A 20,690-nucleotide genomic window follows, 5' to 3' on the forward strand; every position below is an offset into this window, starting at 1 on the left:
TATTCTTGTAATTTTAAGTCCTACTTTTAGGCGTTGATCCAATTTGAATTGATTTTTGTAGAGTGGGAGGTAAAATCCAATTTAAATTTTCTATATGTGCATATTCAGTGTTCCATTTATTTAAGAAGCTATCTTTTCCTCAGAGTTTGTTTTTAATACCTTTCTTGACAATCATGACTCTAAGTGTGTTTATTTATTTATGGTATCTCTAATCTGTTCTATGGATTTGTGTATGCTTTTATGGCAGTATCATGCTGTTTTGGTAGTGCATCTTCCCTCCCCCCAACTATTATTTTATTTATATCACTATGCTTAAGTTACATGGAAAAAGACAACCCATCAGTTCTGCCTCATTTCAGAAAATGTTTCCAATCAACACGAGTTATGTGGTGACAAGTGAGTAGGAATGGTGACATCTTCAGATCAAGACTGACAAGGAAGAATGGCTTCTGGTGCTAGGGTTCATCTCGAACACAGGGGCCAGAACAAGCCAGGCTAACCCTGAGCCTTTAATGCTGAGCTTAGATTTCGCATCTCTGAAGCCAGCAAATCAAGTGAAATCACTGAGTTTAAAAAAAAAAAAAAAATTTTAAACGAAACCCAAATAAGTTTTAAAAACATGCTCTGGATATATGCTCCATTCAAAATTTACAGAAAACACATGTTTTCAACTCTAATAGCCCAGATTTTTTTCTCCACATAGCCCACCATCTAGCTGCAGAGACTCTTCAGCCTCAAGATGTAAACACAGGAGGAAAAAACTAAAAGCAACTGCATAGTATTCTCTCTACACACTGCTGTTGGATGGAAAATACAAAATTAAAAAGAAGGAAGGAAGGAAGGAAGGAAGGAAGGAAGGAAGGAAGGAAGGAAGGAAAGAAGGAAGGTTGGTTCCAACTTAACATTCTCACAACCTCTGTTCTGCAGTTCACAAATCCCACTCTGATGCTAAGAAGACAGTGTATAAGTAGATTTTTGTTTTCAGTGAAGGGGACCTGAGAACAGATGGATTTATCTCTTTTTCTTCAAGAGTTATCAGAGGGTACCTTCTATTCAAAGCTCTCAATCTCTGGAACTAGAACACATTCCAGGATCACATGGCCTTTCTTATAATGCTGGCTGTCTTCAGTAGCAAACTCATAGATCCATCCGAGTTTGCTCTTGCAGTTTTTGCAGATCACATTACAAATCATGTGTTGCCCATGAAGCCTGACCCGATCTTGAACTTCACTGTACTGTAGGTTAACTACCTTGTTAAAAAGAAACATTCTACCCATGGCGCCTGTGAACCAAGTGAAGATGAGTTCTGAGCGGTTAGTCAGGATTGTGTTACAGTTTGCACAAGAAAACAGAGAGAGTACCAACAATATGATCAAGGAAAATTCTGCCTATTTTGATAGCCAAAGTTCTAAAAACCCCTGAATTGTTGGTGAGATTTACGCTGCCAGCAGCTCTATGCTCTTCAGCTGGGATGGAACTGTAGTATCTAATCTTGAAATCAGGTGTTGGAATTCCTCCAACTTTGTGCTCTTTTTGCTCCAGATTGTTTTGGTATTTGGGATCCTTTACTTCCATGTGAATTTTAGGATTATTTATTCTAATCTGTGAATAATGTCATTGTTATTTTGATGAGGACTGCATTCATTCTATGAATTCCTTCAGGTGGAGTGGACATGTAAAAATATTAATTATTCTGATTCATGAACATAGGAGGTCTTTCTGTTATTTATATGTGTTTTCAATTTATTTTATCATTTTAGAGGCATTTGTAATTTTCATTGTGGATTTCTTTTGCTTTCTTGGTTAAATTTATTCTAAGATATTTTATTATAGTATTGTCATTATGATTCAATGACTTTTATTATTGATTTCTCAGAGAGTTTACTACTAGTATAAAAAATTACTAATTTTTGTGTATACTGATTTGTGTCCTGAAGCTTTACTGAATTAATTTACTGAAAATAAAACAATGGAGAAAATATGTTCCATGCAAATGGAAACTTCAAGGAAATGAGGATAGCTAGACTTATATCAGACAAAATGAACTTCAAGGCAAAAATGTAAGAAAAGACAATGTTTACTATATATTACTCAAGGAATCAATTCAATAAGAATATATAATTATTAATATTATTCCCATATACTTAAAATTTATATGGGAATAATATTAGAGAACCCAATGTTATAAAGAAAATTCTATTAAATCTACAGGAAGTGATAGGCTGAAATATAGTAATAGTGACCTACTTCAGTACCCAACTTTCATCAATGAACACATAATCCAGACCAAAAAAAAAAAAAAATATCAGAGTTAAACTATACTACAGATCAAATGAACTTCACATGCATTTTATATAACACAATGTAGAGTATACATATATTCCTTTCTTCAACATATAGATTCTCTTAATAGACCATCTACTGGACCATAAAATAAGTGTGACAGATAAAAAATCAACCATATATTGTATGTTTTCTGACCATATTGAAACAAAATTAGAAATTGAAACAGGAAATAGAGACAAAAATATTTTATATATTATACAAATACAGGGAGACTGAGTAACCCACTTTTGAAAGTAAATGGATTATTGCAGAAATCAAAAGAGAAACTTAAAAAAATCCATCAAGTGAAAATGGAAGACCATAATATGAAAACTTAAGGATACAGAAAAAAACTGCACTAGGAGGTAAATTCATAGCAATACACACTCACATAAAAAAGGAAAGATTTTTAAATAAGTAACAATGATGCAACTGGAGGGCCTAGAAAATCATGAACCAACCAAACACCGAATTAGTAGAAGGAAAGAAATAATGATGATTAGAGCAAAATAAATAAAGTACAAATAAATAAAGTAGAATTGGCATTCTGAAAAAATGAAAAATTATCAACAAAGTCTTACCTGGTCTATGAGGGAAAAAGGAGAGAAGATCCAATTAAATTGAATCAGACATGAAAAAGACATTATTACTAATGTCACAGAATCAAATATCTCAAAGGATATTTGAAGGCTATTTTGGACAACTATACCCTAACAAATTAGAAAATGTAGAAGAAATGGATAAAGTAGATGCAATACAACCTATTAAAACTAAACCCTGAGAACATAACATGTCTGAATAGACCAATAAGCAAACAATAAGTTTGTTGAATCAGTAACAACAATAACAACAACAAAAGGCTCCCAGCAAAAGAGAGACTCAGGACTAATGCCCCACACTGCTGAATTTTAACAGCTTTTCAAGAAGGCATACATGGTGCCGCAGTCTGGCTGCAGCAAAATAACTGGGGGGTGATGAACAACTTGTGTACATTGATACAGCAGGAGTAGGAGCCGTTTATTGTAGGACCAGAGGGGTATATATACATTACACACAGCTTATCTTAATTAACATAAACTAGATACAGCAGTCAACCAATAAGGAATCTCCACACTTAATGGCTCGCTGGCTTTATTTCACAAACCACTCCCTCTGCAAAATGCCAGGCGCCAACTTGACTTGTTCACAGACTCTTAACAACATGGCAATTCTTGAACTATACCAAAGAATTAAGGGAAGGAACCCTTCCAAATTCATTCTGTGAAACCAACATTACTTTGATATCACCACTAGGGAAGGACAACATGAAAGAAAAAAGAAAGAAAGAAAAGAAAGATAATCACGGGCCAATACCTCTGATGAACATAAATGTAAACGTTCTTAATAAAATATTAATAATCTACATTTAAAAATATATTAAGAAGATCACACAACATAATCAACTTGGTTACATTCCAGGAATGCAAGTTGGTTCAACATTTGCAAATCAAAACATGCAATTCATCACATAAATATAATTAAGAATAAAAGTCAGATGACCATCTCCATAGATGCAGAAAAGTGACATAACTCACTACATATTTCTGCTAAAACACTGATGAAAAAAACTTATCTTAATATGATAAAGCCATGTGACAAACCAAGCCAATAATCATACTGAATGAGGAATGCTTAAAGCATTTTCCTTAAAATAAGAAACAAGACCAGAATATCCACTCAAAATTCTTATTTAATATAATTCTTGAAATTTTAGCCAGAGAAATTAGTCATGAGAAAGAAATTAAAGGTATTCAAGTAAAAGAAATTGAAGGTATACAAGTAAAAAGAGGAATCAAATTATCTATGTTTGCAAATGATATGTTTCTCTACTTAGAAGACCCATGAAACTCTACCAGAAAAGTAGCAGCATAGGAAATCAACATACAGAAGTGAATAACTTCTCTGTAAACTAGTACCAAACCCACTGGAGGAAAAAACATACATGGGAAAACATTTAATTCATAATCGTTTCAATTCATTTTTAATACTATAACATTTAAAAACATTTTGACAACTATTTAGAATGATATGCGTAGAAAATTTGTCTAGTATATATTTTATTCATTTCCTCAAGTTTTATTTTGAAAAGCTTTGAAGTTACCAATAAAGTTACATGACTAATACAAGAGACTTTCATATACCTTAACCTAGATCATCCAGTCATTAATATTTTCCTACCTTTGTTCAAATTCTCTCTCTCTCTCTCAGAGAGAGGATTTGAACAAAGGTAGGAAAATATTAATGAATATATTTATAAAATATATATTATATATATGTATAATCTATATGTGTTTATGGGCAGAACCATTTGAAGAAAACTTCATATACTTCATCCTTATTTATTTACTTATTTTTGGCACTGGGGATTGAACTCAGGAGCACTCAACCACTGAGTCACTGAGTCACATCCCCGGCCCTATTTTTTATTTTATTTAGAGACAGGGTCTCACTGGATAGCTTAGAACCTCACTTTTGCTGAGGCTGGCTTTGAATTTGCGATCTTCCTGTCTCAGCCTCCCCAGCCGCTGAGATTACAGGTTTCTTCCACCACACCCAGCTCATCCTTAAATATTATAATATCTATCTCAAAAATTGTGATCATTCAGAGAAGTAACTGTAAATGAACACATTTTAAGTATTTAACATTGATGTAGTATTTGTTCTAATAATATACCATCTTTATGTAGCATCTGTGTATGTAATTATGATCTATTATCTACCTATATCTCAATGGTTCCAAATTGTACCTTTTTTGTGCTTTCCTTCCCTTTGTTTTGTTTGATATTGATTTCAATAACAAGTTACATTTTTTAATATTTATTTTTTAGTTGTAATTGGACACAATACCTTTATTTATTTATTTATTTTATTGCTGAGCCACAACCCTAGCCCAAAAGATCACATTTTATGTTCAGGGTTTATTTTTTGGGTGTGTGCTGTTTATTCTCAAAACATTTTCAGATCCTGAATAAGATTGTAGGTGTATTTTAGATTTAATGTGTTTCCTTTCTTCTTTTGATACCAACCATTGGTAATGTATTTATCACATGAGTCTCAAAACTCTGGTTGGAGGCTTTTCTTAAAATGGTGAAGGTTACTCAAATAGATTAAAATACTGATATACTTTATTAGACATGTTTATTAAAATAGATGTCAAAAAATAGGATCTTGCTAAAATGAGGTTCAAAATAAGTATATTTGGAAGGACAAGGCATTAAGTCCAATTGTTTTCAGGAAAAAGTACCTGGATCCTGAGAATGTAGGGATACATCCCATCTTTATTAGTCTGCCTACTCTTCTTTACCTATATATGTCTTTATTTTCACTTCCCCTCTTTGTAGTATAGCCTCCCAGCTCTTTTCTAATGAAAACAGGAACAAATCATCTTTCATGAGTTCAGACTACTTGCAACATCTTTTAAACTAAATAGTAACAATTGCCCATATTCAATGTTATTTTTGATGCTACAACCTAGGTGAGTCACATATGAGGTATCTTTTAATACCAGGTAAAGTTAGGGATTGCTGTCTGCCTTATGTCCTCCAACGTCTTGTCATGATGACTCTACCACGCAGTAGACACAACACAGTGATGGCTGTCCTCATTCACCGCATATCATATTTAAACTGGTAGAAAACAAAGCATCAGAATGTTGTTTTTGAAAAAAAATGAATGAAATGAATGAAACTGAGACATCAGGTAAGGAAAATTACTGTTTATCTTCTGGCTTGAATCTGTTTTTTTAATGAACTCTCAAAACCCCAAGCTTTTCTTTGAATCTTTCTCAGATCTTAGTGGAAAAAGAGAATATATATGTGTATATATATATATATATCCATATATGTACATAATATATGAATATATATATATATATTAAAAGTATATATGTGCATATATATTCATATAGAGATGTAAGATTAATACTTCACATGTATTGAATATAAAATATTAATTGTTAACTGGAAACTACATTGAGTTTGAATGAAGATCAGTGATTAAGGCACAACTCCAAGGGTATTTTGATGCATGCATTTCTTTGTCAGGTGGCAAATGCATACATGTTACCACTCCTTTGTTCTCTTCCTTAGATAGACATCACACACTGTAAAATGGAGATGAAAGGATGTTTTATCTGGGAGGCATTAATCTCAGTATCCTTCACTGCTTAATTCAACAATCTTCAAAATACAGAGAATACATATGGAACTAGAGAATGTGTAAGACATTGCCAAGAAAACTTTTTCCAGAAGATTTAGAAACAGCTATAGAAGTCGCAAAGCAGTTTGACAAATTTGAAGATATATTTTGTCTCAAGGAACATATTTAAAGATCTTTGTGTAGGGCATGTTTTATTTATCTTGTCTACCTCATTTTTGAGGATGTTCATTTAGGTTTGAAAAATGCTAATGAAATAAATCAGAGATGAATAACAATATTTCTATTGGTGTTTGAATTTTTAAAATATTCAATGATTCATAAAGCCTAAGTAAATCAATTAAAATACAAGCAAATTGACACAGTTATATGGCAAGTGAATCTAAATAGTATTTCTATTTCTAAATGTAATCTAAATTTTTTTTATTTTTTAGTTGTATTGGGACATAATATCTTCAATATTTATTTATTTATTTTTATGTGGTGCTGAGGATTGAACCCAGGGCCTCACAAATGGTTGGTGAACACTCTACCACTGAGCCACAACCTCAGCCCTCTAAATACAAATTTAAATAACAATTCTGATCTGAAATTGTTTGGAAGATTGATAAACTTATTCCCAATCCATTACTCATACTTTTAATCCTCTAATATTCCTTTATATTGACTGATTTTAAATAACAAACTTACTTTCAGCACAAAGAAAATTATCTAAAAATATTTCTTTTTTATTATTTTGCATGAATAACATTAAATGTTCAGTTTATTTTCATTTTATGCTTGCTGCTTTTATGTAATATTTTATGATCACAAAGCTTACTATGAGGAAACTATAATGCATAGGAATCTACCTCTTGTGTGGAATACGATACCTCTGTACTTCCATCTCAAGTTTCTTTGAAGAAAAAGAAATTCACTCTCTTGACCTAAACAGCTCACCAATAGAAAGAACTCAAAGATGGATTTGGGGATATTGACTTGAGTTACTATATTAGTTTTCTCTTACTGTACACCAATACATTTGGCAACTTGAAATGATTCTCATTTATTACACAATTTCCATAGTTCTACATTCTCATGCTGCATGGCTATATTCTCTCTTCAGTGTCTCACAGAACCAGAGTCAATCAGAAGTGCTCATCTCTTAGCTGGAGAATTTGAGATTGAAAAATCTGCTTGCAAGCATTTTCAAGTTGTTCACTGATTTAGATTCTTTGAGTCAGTAGGATTGAGATCCTTATTTCCTTGTTGACAGTGCTCCAGGGGCCACTCTCTGCTCTGAGAGCTGACTTGTATTCTTGTGTTTGTTTCTCAGATGTCCAATCTTCATTTTCACACCAGATAAAGCAATCTGGATGATTCCCTCCTGTGCTATGAATTTCTCTGATTTCTCCCTCTATCACATTTCTTTCACTTTCTATTTTGCCTCTCTCTTGTATATATAAAATTTCACTTTGCATCATGGAATTACACTGTTAACACCCAGATAATCCATAATAATTTTGCTATTTTTAATAGATGGGTATAATTAGTTACATCTGCAACCTCGCTTTGCCATATAACATAAGCATGGGAGTAATACCAAGAAGTGGAAATCACAGGGGCCAAAATCCTGCCTACTGTGATTATTTTCCCAAGGGAATGTGTACATTTGAAACAGCATACTGTTTATTTTCAATTGTTTCCTTTATCCAATTAAAATCATACATAGAGCAATTTTAGTGCATGAGTAAATATAATTCAATGCAAATATAGATTTTATTAGCGATTTAATACTTTATATCAATTGATTTCCTCAAAATAGTTCTTTTAACTAGTGTCACAATATATCAGAAGCTAGGAAGACAGGTTCATTTCAAAGCACACAAAATTTTACTAAGAAGTATATCATATGTGTCCATCATGCTAATGGATTACACCAGATTCAAAATCCATGTATTCTAAATCTTTAGCTACTAAGATTCATTAGAAACAACATGTGCAAATAAAAATAATGAATAACCAAGATAAAATATTTCCTTACACTCTCTATTGTAATCATAAAGTGTAATACTTTTAAATACTGCTAAAATGATTTTGTGGTAATTTTGTATTTGCACCACTTGTATGAATATGTTTTCTCATGATCAGCAAAAATTCTCAGTTTCCAAATTGTATATACCTTCTCATGCAGATTAGCATAAATTTTAATTTTTGCTAATTAGCTAGACATGAGGGAGGCAAATTAACTTAAGACATTAATTTTGCATTTACAGTAGTCTTATCATTTTGTGCATGTGCATGGGGAATGTAGTCATAATTCTCTTCACATCAATATCAGAATTTAATTTTTAGTGTATCTTAACTGAGCAAAGTGTTTGTTTACAAAACACATTGCTACAAAAATTGAATTGCAGAAAACTGGCCATCTAGAAAATAGTCCTACACAATAATTTCATGGAACATAATTTTTGTTAACTACATATGAATTTTGGTTTTAGTTATAAAGAAAATGCATTTAACTTTCGCATGTTTATAACGTTGAAGATATAGAAAGGTAAATAATCCAAAGAGCAATTTAAGCTCTTTTGCAAAAGTATTTACCATAAAATGCATGATATCAGGGTGGGAAATTAAAAGTTTAACTGTAATTTGAATCTTAGTGCTATATATTGTATTTTTAATAAGTGTTGCTTATTAACTTAGTTATTTTTTACTATTATTATTCATCCATTAAAATTGTCTTTACTTGTTAAAACACATTCTAAAGTTTTCTTGACTGTTTTTTAGATATGGCATACAGACTTTTATTAACATTCTGTAACTTTATTTCTTCTACTTAATGGACATTCAACACTTGTGAAACATTATTGAGTAATTCATAGTTTAAAAAAATAACATTCTTCTTTTGACCTGGTTAGTCAGTACATTAAATTTTATGTTGTGTAAAGCTCACTACACATATATTGGCATATAATGATTTAGTTCATGTGAAATTTTGGGTTCTACTATGTAGAACATACTGATCTAGAAACAAAAGGAGTATATAAATGCATCACACAGTGGAAATTTGCCCTTTAGGAGGATTGCATAATAAAGCTGACCATCAATTATTTATATACAAATAGAAAAACAGGAATAGTTATTTGAATCAATATCAACCATTTATGTGAATTAAATGAGCTTTTTAAAGATTTCATCTGTAACTTGATCAAGGTAGTAAAAACAATTAAATCTCAATTTATTTGTCTGTTGTATATGTAATTCATATGTTAATTCACATATCAGAAAATTCTAGTGAGAAGGGTAAAATTAAATGTTTCATGTGAAAATTCTTTAACATTTTTCAAGAGCTATTGCATAATGTATCCAACCAATTTTTTAAAATAAAAATGTCTTTAACTTATTTTTAAATCTTTCATAATATCAAGAGATCAAGCATTCTACAACCAATACTCATTTTTGAAGCAATGTGCTTTCTGGGAATGTCAACTCATTTTTAGTATTATCTAGTTCAAATTTTATTTAAAAAGCAACAGATTCAGCTTTAAAAAATAAAGGTCTTTTAGTTATCTCAGACATAAATTTTAAAAGATTAATAATCAAAACATCTGTAAGATCCAGAAACATCTCAGGAGACTTGTTATTTTCTATGATTATAAAAAGTTATAAAGACAATAAAATGACCTTTTGCTTATTTTTTCCTCTTTACCACTTCACCAAAATGGAATACTAACCCTTTAGTTGATTATATAAATGAAATAACATTATTATTTCCCTCCACCCACCAATTTTTAAAAGAAATCTATGATTTTCTTTTTCTTCACAGTAAAACCTTGGCAGGAAATTTAGTTGCTAGAAGCAACATGAGATACTCACATCTGAAAAATCACGAGATATTCTATTGTGGATCCTTGAGGAAAGTAAATATAGTTATTTTAACAGCTCTTTGGAAAGTTATATTTCTTCATTAAAATGACCAAGAGTGTAGAGTACCAACCAAAGGTCAAATGTCCTTCCCAAGTTCATTATCAAAAACACCAAGGGAGAACAATAATTTATCTACAAACTCAAGAGGACATAACATACCAACATTAATGTAATTTGAGAATTTAGTTTACTAATATTGTAAGTAATTTTGCCCTAGAATTAATTGGTTTTGAGACTAGATTATGGATTTGAAATTGACTTGTCTTTCTGGGTAAGTGGAACACCTAAGAGACACCATTGCCTCATCTGTTTTGCTAAAGAGATGCTGAGCCCCGTGTCTGGTTTATGGCATATACGTACCTTGCTCAGTTTTTCCTCCCTTGGTTGCAGAAAATTATATAGCCACATTAGCCTCTTCCTGTTTTTTATGAACAAAGAGTATTATGAAACATAAAATAAACTATACAACAATTCATGCAAAAATAATTATGATGGAGTAACTACAAGTTAAGTAACCATTACTATGTTTATTAAAATGCAGCTATATGAGGTGCTGGGTCTTTATTAGTTAGCAAGTACATAAAATGTTCCATAGAAATGGAATTCTTTCAGATTGTAGAATTATTTGCTGTTGAAGTGTCTATATTTTTCTTTTCTTGATTGTGGCTTCTAAAAAAAACTAGACATCATTTCAAATCACATTCTACCTCTTTCTGGTAGTAGTTCCTTTTCTGAGCTTCAGTTTCCTTCCTATGGAATCACATTAATAAGATAGAGTTCTTAAGATAAACTATATAGAACAAGGAAGACTGACAAAAAGAATTCTAATATATCATAACTTCCTTCTTTGTCATTCTTTTATTTCCATTATCAGCACTGAAATATTGAAAATGGCTAACAATCAGCCACAGAATAACTGAGTAGATTAATAAACTCAATAATAGAATTATTTTCAAACTCTTCTATAACAAGATTTTAAATTCATATGAATTGTCTTCAAACTGTATCTACGGTCTTCTTAGATGACTTTGTTCCTACTGCTGGTTCCATATATTAGGATATTTATCAATGAAACTAGACATGATTCTTAAAGATCAAAAAGCAAATATATAGTAAAGCAATCTTGTGTAAAGTTGATAATGCATTCTAATCCATGTTTCCAGTGGAAATGGATACTTCTTCAACAAGTGGAATATATAGGATTGTTTTTAAAATTATTACAGAGTGTCAGAAATTGTTCTAAACATGGAAACTATATTTTGTAATTTAACACAAAAATTTTATGGAGAATGTTATACGGGTAATTATCACACTAGTCATAAGTTACAGAGAAGGAACCTGACTTCTTAATGAATCATGGATGTACAGTCACACACAGAGAATCAGTCACACTCAGAATGATTTATTATTGCCTAAAGTAGTTTTGAGATTTTTAGGACAAATCAATTTGTGTTACTGTTATATTTGTGTTACATTTCTGTGACAAATGTATTTTTTAGCCCCACAATATGTTTTCTTGATCTATCTCTGTGCTGTTAGATTCTTTGTTAATTATTTCAGTGATGGTTTGTCACTTTCAGACTAGTCTACTGTGTGTTCACATGGAAACTTATTTATTTTCCACTAATTTTTGAAAGACAGTAGAGCAGGATTAAAATTATAGCTTAATATTTAGTTTCGTGAAGCATTTTAAAGATTTTACTGCATAATTTTCTGGCATTGTCTCTATGGCAAGAGTAGTCTATTCTCAGCATAATTGATATTTCTTTCCTAAATAAATACACACTTTCTATCTTCTAGCATTATATATATATTTTTCATTTCAGAATGTATGTATGATCAGCTGAATGCATTCAATGATTAGGTCGTTTTAATTTTCCTTCCCAGTACATGGTGTTGCATTCAAAATACTCTACTTATATTTCTAGAAAATTCTTAACTATTTTTTTTAATAGAAGGACTTCTCTCTTGCCTCTTTCATTTTTTTTTTAAATTCTGTTAAGGCTTATACTATAGTTTGTCTACTTAACTCCAATGCTCACACATTTTCATAGTTTATTCCTTTATTCATGTACCCTGCATTGTGGGTATTATTCTGTATTTTATTTCTCTAATTCCTGTTTTGACTATGGTAGTCTTAGATATTATAGGGTTGGTGTGGAAGTCCTGAAATGACAGGAGAAAAGCAGAAGTATGAGCATAAATGTGGGATATCTTGTAATATCCTTAATGGTTATATAGTGAGTTACTAAAGTGATTTCATGTTTTATATACTAATAATTAAATTTTCACATATTAATTTATAAACTGTTAAGTATAATTCAAATTTTCCTTATTTGTGTGGAAAAACATATATTGAGAGATTTACTTATAAGCCATTTAATATTACACTTCAGTATCTTCCAGAGTAGACATATTTATTGTCTTTTTATTGGTTATCTTTTTATTTTATTTATTATTAATTTTTAAAATTTATATGTGACAGCAGAATACATAACAATTCATATTACACATATAGGGCACAATTTTTTTTGTATCTCTGGTTGTATACAAAGTATATTCACACCAATTTCTGTCTTCATACATGTACTTTGGATAATAATGTCCATCACCTTCCACCATCATTTCTAACGCCATGCCCCTAACCTTTCCCTTCCCACACCTCTGCCCTATCTAGAGTTTGTCTATTCATCCCATGCTCCCCCGCCCTACCCCACTATGAATCAGCCTCCTTATATCAGAGAAAACCTAAGTTCTTTTTTTTTTTGAGATTGGCTAACTTCACTTAGCATTATCCTCTCTAACTCCATCCATTTACCTGCAAATGCCATTCTCTTTTAGATTCAAACTAAAAATTTCTTCTCAGCAAAAGAAACAATCTGTGAGGTGAATAGAGAGCCTACATCTTGGGAGCAAATTTTTAACCCTCACACATTAGATAGAGCACTAATCTCTAGGGTATATAAAGAACTCAAAAAGCTAAACACCAAAATAATGATAATAATAATCCAGTCAATAAATGGGCCAAGGATCTGAACAGACACTATTCAGAAGATGATATACAATCCATCAACAAATATATGAAAAAATGTTCATTATCACTAACAATTGGAGAAATGCAAATCAAAACTACTCTAAAATTTTATCTCACTCCAGTCAGAATGGCAGCTATTGATTATCTTTTTTCAATTTTAATTGTTCTTATTGTATTTTAGGATTCCAGTTATAGATGTATCTTAGCTGTGTGTGTGTGTTTGTGTGTGTGTGTGTGTGTGTGTGTGTGTGTGTCTGCATTTCTCTTTTCTTTCTCAAGTCTCTTCTGCTTTGCCTGATGGATTTGTATTTACATTCTCTGAACCCCTATGGAGCTCAGTAAAGCCAGGTGCAGCAAACATGATACTGCACCTGTGATAAGTGATGAAAAATACATTCCAATTATCCAAAAGTTACTTACAAGTATGAAAATTAAGCTAATGTCACTAAAGACAGGCTCAGTGATGTGACTGGAGTTCTTGAATAACACGAGAAGTGTCAAAGTATGAAGATAAATGTAGGCAGTTTTGTTAAATTCGTGCTTGTTCCATAGAGTATTTCACATGCTATGATCCTAATAGATGCAGAAACAGAATAACAAATTAGTGTGAGAAATCACAGATGAATTGGACCATGAATCTGAAATCAGAGTGAAGAAACTGGAGAGATCTTGCAAAGAGATAGCTCATCAATTAGCAACTCTTAAAGTTATTTCCATATTTGCTTGCTGCGATTACACTGTGCTCTAAATCCTAACAGATAATTATTTAAAATTGTTGATTATAGACTTGCACCCAGATACACACAGATCCTAGAAACATCAATCACCAATTCTATGGATATATTTTGTGATAATATTATAAAATATGAATATATATTAATTATTTTATTAATTTTATGATACTATTTTCATATAATATCAATATATTATTAATCATAAACTTTCTGAATTCTAGATTATGGCTACAAATTTAAGCATTATAGTTTATTATATTTATTCCTTAAATATCAGTTCTGTGCTAGTTTTGTATGAATAAGGATGCTACTTTTAAAAATAACATTAAAGGCAGATGAAAACTTTCTATAGGTATTCATTAAATTTAATTATACGAAAAAAGGAAAAATGTAGAAAGGAAAACAAAGAAGTAAAAGAAAATAAAGAGGAAAGAAAAGAAGAAGGCAAAAAGGAGGAGTGAATGAATGAGGAAGGAGGGAAAAATCATACAAAAGAAATAGGGAGGGAAAGACGAAGGAAAAGAAAGTTGAAAATTAAAAAACAAAGAAGATAATTTTTTATTCAATTCTCAAATGCATTTTAAATCATTTTGTGTACTTCCCATTAAAATATTGAACAACAAAGTTAAGTTTGTTGGAAACAAAAATAATGAAAAGTTAACTTCATTGCTTAAGATTTTGCGTATCCTATATATGTGGCAGGTAGAAATGGTTGTAAATAGTCACAATTTTGTTGCTAAATTTCTTTTTATAGGTGTTCTATATATGAGAGTCTGGGGCATAGTGGGTTAAATTAGATTCATCTGTGATGAAATCATTGCAGAATAAATATTGCTCATGAGAGCAACTAGCTTTCCAAGGCCTATGAGATGTGACAGATCCTGTTTACTGATAAATTGCATGTAGCAGGAAAGATGCTACAATAAGTATTGATTATATTTGTGCATAGAACTCATTTTGCTACAGCATGTGAATTGCCTTCATGAGCTGACAATCCATTAAGTATCACTTTGTGTGTCTCTTACTCTATTATTGCTTCTTTTACTGCTTTATGCTTTACTACCTTTAAAACAGATTGCCAAAGAAAAATGGATAAAGGGAAAACTCTAAAGATAACTTCACAATTTGGAGGAAAATAAATGACTTTATTAGGATAAACTGGATTTCTGCCACTACTTCCAAATACATACTTTAAAAAAAGTAAATGCATTGCACTAAAATGTTACAGCAAAATAGGTAATAAAGTGACAAACTCTATTTTAAAATCAATAGTTTTACTTTGACAGTTTATGTTACTCACGCCAACACAAAATATCTTACCTTCTATTGACAGGATTGTAGTTTTACTGATTTATTCTTGTCAGATCTGATTTTGTTTTGTTTAAATGCAAGGAAGATACTTGAGAGTTTAAATTCTGCTCTTCTCAGCTGTCACATAATGTTTTTGTTATGAACTTGAAGGTTTAAAATAATTTATTATGATTGGTGTGTTTCCTTAATTTCTCTATATTTTTCATCTCAGGGCAACAGTTTAAACCTAAAAGTGTGGTAAAATAATATATTGTCAAAATTTAATATTTGCTTATTTTATTATCTATTACTTTCTATAATTAATTGGCTTAAATTGTATCTTGCCATAGCATAGTAACCTTCTTTTTTTTAAAGAGAGAGAGAGAGAGAGAGAGAGAGAGAGAATTTAATATTTATTTTTTAGTTTTCAGTGGACACAACTTCTTTGTATGTGGTGCTGAAGATGAACCCGGGCCGCACGCATGCCAGGCAAGCATGCTACTGCTTCAGCCACATCCCCAGCCTTTGGATAGTAATCTTCAAGCATAATAGAAACAGTGTAGTTTTCAAAAATACTACAACACATACTTCTGTAATGTGTATAGACTTGAAAATGAAGAAAGAGAACAGAACACCATAAATAAAAGGAGGAGACAGTAAACTGTAAATGGGTTAAAGGGGAATGGTGGAGAGAGGGAGGGGAACAGTGGCAGGGAGTGCTGGGTACTGAATTGGGTTGTGTTGCATGCTTTTTGGATTAGATCAGGTATCTATCTCCTGGTATTATGAACAACTAAAAAGAATAAAAAAATACATCAGAAAAAAGAAAAAAATCTAAAATTAACATTATTAGGTAAGTGTTTTTTTCCTCTTCGCTCAGTTTCCTGTCTGTAATCTAGAATGAGATTATTTCCCATTCATTCATAGTTTAGAAGAGAGATTAATGGACATATAAAGTATGACTTAGAGCTAGAAAATGGTATACATAGGATAGTTTGGCCAGTTTTATTCCACCACTCCTCTGTTTTCCTCTCCTCCTTTCTCCCCATTGTTTCCCTTCCTCCCCTCCATTGATCTGTATCCTGTTTTTATAGAATCCCTTTGCTTTTTTGTAATCCTCCATTTGCTCTATCTTCTGCATGAGATAAAACATTTGACCCTTGATTTTCTGAGTCTAGCTTATTTCACTTTGCATGATGTTCTGCTACTCTATCCATCGACCTGCTGATGTCTTAATTACATTTTTCTTTATGGCTGAATAAAGCCTCATTGTATATTTAAATACAACATTTTCTTTATTCATTCATCTGTTGATAGACATTTGGACTTGTTCCATAACTTGGCTATTATGAATTGCACTATTATAAATATTGGTATGATTATATCTCTATAATATATTGATTTTTAGTTCTTTTAACTACAGTGGAAGAGGATAACTGGGTCCATTCTTAGTTTTTGAGGAATCTCCATACTGCTTTTCCGACTGCTTGTATTAATTAGCAGTCCTACCAACAGTGTATAATTTAATCTTTCTGCCACATCTTTACCAGCATTTATTACTATTGTATTCATTTTTAATATTTTTATAGTTGTAGATGGACACAATACCTTCATTTATCACTATGTGGTACTGAGGATCGAACCCCGGGCCTCCCACATGCTAGGTGAGTGCTCTAACACAGAGCCACAACCCTGGCCCCCATTACTATTGTATTCTTGATTGTCATTCTAATAGAAGATGAGATGTTGAACACTTTTTCTTATATTTGTTGGTCAGTTGTATTTCTTCTTTTGAGAGGTGTCTGTTTAGATCATTTGCCAATTTATTAATTTTTTCAGGTTTTTTTTAGTTTTAAACTAAATAAATTTTAGCTTTATGCATATTTATAATGCACTAATTATACATATATATTTATGTGTGTGTATATGTGTTTATATATATATGTGTGTGTGTGTGTGTGTGTGTGTGTGTGTGTGTGTATGAACACATGAAGACTGGTAGAATAGAGGAAAGAGAAGGGAGAGGGAGGAGAAAAGGGTAAGAGGAAATACTGGGGACTGAATTAGAGCACATGAAATTATATATTGTATAATATGTTCAAATGAACACATATGATTATAATGCATTCATAAAAGTTTTTAAAAGAGTGAATTCTAATGTAAATTGTGGACTTTTGATAAGGATGTCAACCTGGGCTCATTAGTTGTATATGTACATAGGATAGTTTGGCCAGAAGATGTTCTGGCAGAAGATGTTCTACCACAATCAGTGAGAAGGCTTGTGTGGAGAAAGGCACAGCACAATAAGTAAATCTCTGTACCTTCCTTTCTATATTTTTGTGATAATAAGGTTGCTCTAAAAAAAAAAACAAACAAACAAACAAACCTGTTACTTTTTTTTAAATAGTCACAAAAAACAAAGAAGCAAAAAACAAAATTTGAAAGAGAAAATCAAAGCTGCATTGGTAATAATAGGAAACTCCAAATTTTGTGAAACTTGTTTTGGTAAGTCAAGGAGGAATGAGAGGATTTCACTACATACAAGTGTAAGATGAAGAGAATGAGGGGGTGGAGCAGGACCATGAGGATAGAGGATGGCCGTGAAATGTCATGAATGTGAAGAAAAAAAGACACTGATTCTACGTAAAAATGACATTTTTTATTCCAAGTTAATTCTGAAAATAAAGGAATAGGAACACATATTGTAAAAGGAAATTATAGACAATTTTCTAAATGTAAAATAAATTTAAAAAACAAAGAATATGACATATGTGCTTTAAAAATAAACCCTATGTCAGCATTTTCTTTTTTAAAAGCTTAGTAATTTATTTATTTTTAAAATTTATTCTAATATATGACAGCAGAATGCATTGTAATTCATATTACACATGTATAGCACAATTTTTCACATCTCTGGTTGCACACAATGTAGAGTCACACCATTTGTGTCTTCATACATGTACTTAAAGTAATGATGTCTATCTCATCCCATGCCTTTCCTCCCCCCATGTCCTCTTCCTTCTCCTCTCCTCCTCTTGCCCTATATAAATTTTCTCCATTCCTCCCTTGCCCTCCGCCCCATATCCCCATTATAAACCAGCATCCTTATATCATTTGGCATTTGTTTTTAGGGATTGGCTTACTTCACTTAGTATGATGTTCTCCAACTCCATCCATTTACCTGCAAATGACATGATTTTATTCTCTTTTAATGCTGAGTAATATTACATTGTGTATATGTAAATACCACACTTTCTTTATCCATTCATCTACTGAAGGCAAACTTTTTCTTAACTCAAGAAATTAAGGAAAATAAATTAAGAAAATGTCTTATCTGTAAAGTTGAGTCAATGATAAATATAGAATATCAATGGTCTGTGGAAACCCACCAGGTGAAGTCACACATTATTTATATTTACTCACCTATGTGTGGATGTGTGGGGCTACAACTGATATTTGCATATCTTAGTAATATGGTCGTCTTGGCAAGTTACTTGCTTTCTACTGTTTCAATTTTTTCATCTCTAAATTAGAAAAAATCATAATATAATGAAAATTCAAAATAATTTTGATATTGAAAGTAATAAATACATGTATTTGTTGTTATTGTTAACATCAATTCATGTTATTATCATTGTAAGCTTTATTTAGTTACCTTTAAAATCACTATGAGGAAAAGACCTGGCAAGAACAATTTTAGAGGAGAAAAAGTTTCTTTGGCACTGGCAGTTTCAGAAGTTTCAGCTCATAGATGGTTTACTCAATTCCTCAGGGCCCCAGGTGAGGCAGGAGCATCACACAGAAGGGTATGGAGAAGGAAAGCAGCTCAGGACATGACAACAAAAAAGCAGAGAGAGACTTCCATTAATCAGGGACAAAGTATAAGCCTTAAAGGAGTACCCCCAGTGAGTCACCTCTTCCAGGCACACCCTGTCTTTCTGCAGTTAACTCCCAGTTAATCCAATCAACAACAATTGACATTCCCATTGGGTTAAAGTTCTCATTATCCAATCAATGTACCTCTAAATATTTTTGCCTTTTCTCAAACAACACTTCAGGGGATACCTCAAATTCAATCTATAACAATCTTCTTTTACTATTAACAACTGTTATATCGTCTCTCCACAGTATAAAACAATATATTTGTGTACACACACACACACACACACACACATCAAGCCTAACATTATTAAAGATTACAATTTTTTCTCTGTGTGATCATATACATATACATACATATATATATATATATATTGGTTACATATATGTAACACTATATATGTATTGGTTATATACATTGTATTATATATTATATATATATATTATATGTATTTAGTGTGTATATATATATATATATATATATATATATATACACATTGTGTGTGTGTGTGTGTGTGTGTGTGTGTGTGTGACGGGTTTGAATGGGATTGGACCCGAGGGGTACTTTATTACTGAGCTACATCTAGTCCTTTTAATTTTTTTCATTTTGAGACAGTGTCATGGTAAATTGCTTAGGGTCTCACTAGGTAGCTGAGGCTGGTCTCAAAAGTTCAATACTTTTGCCTCAGCCTCTGGAGTTTCTGGGATTACAGGTATGTTTCACAATGCCTATTTTTTTCTGATAATGTTTTATAATAAGTTAATTCACTTCTTATAGAACAGAAATTAGATATCTACACTATTGTTGATATCATTTTAAAATATAAAAATGTTTGGACCTTACTGTGTGCCAGACACTATCGGGGTTATTTTTCACTTGTATTAAGTCTCTTAATCCTCACAGTGACTGCTAGATGAGTACATACTTTACTCTTCATTTCTCAAAAGAAGAAAATGAGGTACAGGCATATTTAATAATATACTGATAGACACCTAAGAGAAAGTAAAATTCTGTCTCCAACCAGGTACTTTGTTTTTATTATCAGTTTTCTGCCTTGGTCATTTCTGCCATTTATCCTTTAACTGGATGAGCTTATTCCTCCCTATAAAAAAGTGAACAAGCTTAAAAATGTTATTATTGAATTTTATAAGGAAATGTATCAATGTATATATTAGCCTTAATTGCTATTATATGTCATTAAAACATTAAGAAATGTATGAAATACAATGTATTTGTTATTCTTTTAATAATGAAAGACCAGGAAGAGTAATAATATGCACATGACTTATGCTTATACCACATATATTCTTATTTGCATATTTAT

The 20,690-nt window shown here is 31.5% G+C and overlaps 1 protein-coding gene and 1 pseudogene across 1 annotated transcript in view; one reads left to right on the plus strand and one right to left on the minus strand.

Annotated features, from left to right (window-relative positions):
- The window catches only part of Znf804a (zinc finger protein 804A), a 281,859-nt gene that overhangs the window by 53,907 nt on the left and 207,262 nt on the right, over positions 1-20,690 (plus strand). The gene's annotated exons all lie outside the window — the stretch shown is intronic.
- On the minus strand, positions 1,026-1,575 carry LOC113191100 (protein yippee-like 5 pseudogene; annotated as a pseudogene).

The sequence above is a fragment of the Urocitellus parryii genome, chromosome 1 (genome assembly GCF_045843805.1).
Source record: "Urocitellus parryii isolate mUroPar1 chromosome 1, mUroPar1.hap1, whole genome shotgun sequence".
Lineage (NCBI taxonomy): Eukaryota > Metazoa > Chordata > Mammalia > Rodentia > Sciuridae > Urocitellus > Urocitellus parryii.